Source organism: Ranitomeya imitator, chromosome 2 (genome assembly GCF_032444005.1).
Source record: "Ranitomeya imitator isolate aRanImi1 chromosome 2, aRanImi1.pri, whole genome shotgun sequence".
Classification (NCBI taxonomy): Eukaryota; Metazoa; Chordata; class Amphibia; order Anura; family Dendrobatidae; genus Ranitomeya; species Ranitomeya imitator.
This window is the reverse complement of record NC_091283.1, coordinates 372495650-372497500: the sequence shown is the minus strand read 5'-3', so window position 1 is coordinate 372497500 and position 1851 is coordinate 372495650.

Below are 1851 nucleotides of genomic sequence, written 5' to 3'. Positions count from 1 at the left end.
AGCCTTGCAGCGCTGGAGTCCTGGGTTCAAGCCCCACTAAGGACAACATCTGCAAAGAGTTTGTATGTTCTCTCCGTGTTTGCGTGGGTTTCCTCCGGGTACTCCGGTTTCCTCCCACATTCCAAAGACATACTGATAGGGAATTTAGATTGTGAGCCCCAACGGGGACAGCAACGATAATGTATGCAAACTGTAAAGCGCTGCGGAATATGTTAGTGCTATATAAAAATAAAGATTATTATTTATTATTATATTTACTTTTGTTTTTTTAATTTAAATAAATGTATGGAAACCATTTCTTTTTTTTCTTTATTTAGGGATTTAAAAAAAAAAATATTTTTATACTTTAATATATTTTTTTTTAAACTTTTTTACATTGTCCCAGGATGGGACATTACTGTACTACATCAGATCACTAATCTAACACACTGTACTACAGGGTATCAGATCAGGATCTTACAGGCTGGGAGGGAGGCATGCCAGTGCCCCCTCTCAGGTGGCACTCACAAGCCACCTTCCCTGCTGCACCCAGAAGTAACCCGCGGCCATCTTGGGGCAGGGGGCTTTCAATGGAGACCATCAGGAGAATGCGATTGCATTGCGTTATCCAGATGGAAGTGCACATGGAGCCCCCTCCCTACACGATACTTCTCTATGCCACTGTCACTGACAGAGGCATCAGAGGGGTTAAATATCCAAGATCAGTGCTAGGACTGATCGTGGGCGTTGCTGGGGGGGTGTCAGCTGTCACATACAGCTGACACCTGCACCTGATCGCCTCAGTGTGCGGCCGCACGATCGGGGCGCCATACTAGTACTGCTGTTTGCGGGAACGCAACTCCCGCAGAGCAGTACTAGAACCACGCATGTCGGAAAGGGGTTAAGACCTGCGACAGCCATTACGAGTATTGTGCTATGCCATTTGGGCTCTGTAATGCTTCAGCTGCCTTCCAAGAACTGGTAAATGACATCTTTCGGGACCTTGTCTACACTTGTGGTAGTGTACCTAGACGAGATTTTGGTATTCTTTCCCGATCTGCCAACACACAGGAGGTACATTCACCAGATTCTGCTAAGGTTAATGAACCGTATGTGTGCCAAATATAAAAATGCGTCTTTGCGCAAACCTCCCTTCTATTTCTTAGGTACATTGTTTCCTAGACTGGCCTGAAGATGGATCATGAGAAGGTATCCACTGTCCTGAAGTGGCCCCGCCGATGGTCTTAATTCTATCCATCAGTTTCTCGGGTTCACAAATTACTATCTCCAATTTATTCCGCATTTTTAATTCTGGACTACTCCTATTTCTGTTCTCACCCGAAAGGGGGTCAATCCTACGGAGTGGACTCCAGAAGAAAAAGACACCTTTGTATCCATCAAGCAGGCTTTCTCTTCAGCTCCTGTGCTGTATCGTCCAAACCATAACAAACAATTCTTTCTGGAGTTGGATGCTTCTTCCTCTGTGGCTGGTACTGTTCTTACTCTGAAGTCTTCATCCGGTCGCATGGTGACCTTCTGTAAGACCTTCTCTTCAATGAAATGCAATTACTCTATTGGCTAGAGAACTGTTCGCAATCAAGCTGGGTCTACAAGAGTGGCGATACTTGCTTGAAGGAGCGATACACCTTGTGGTTATAGACACTTATCACAAGAACCTTTCCTATCTGCAATCCGCACAGCAACTTAACCCTCAACAAGTCAGGTGGTCTTTGTTCTTCGCCCGCTTAAACTTCACACTATTCTTCTGCATAAAATATGTGATACTGCTGTAGCACTAATATTTCTGTGCATGAGGTCTCTGAATAGATAATCTTACCCCAGCATTACAAATATGAATAAGCGAGGCGGGGA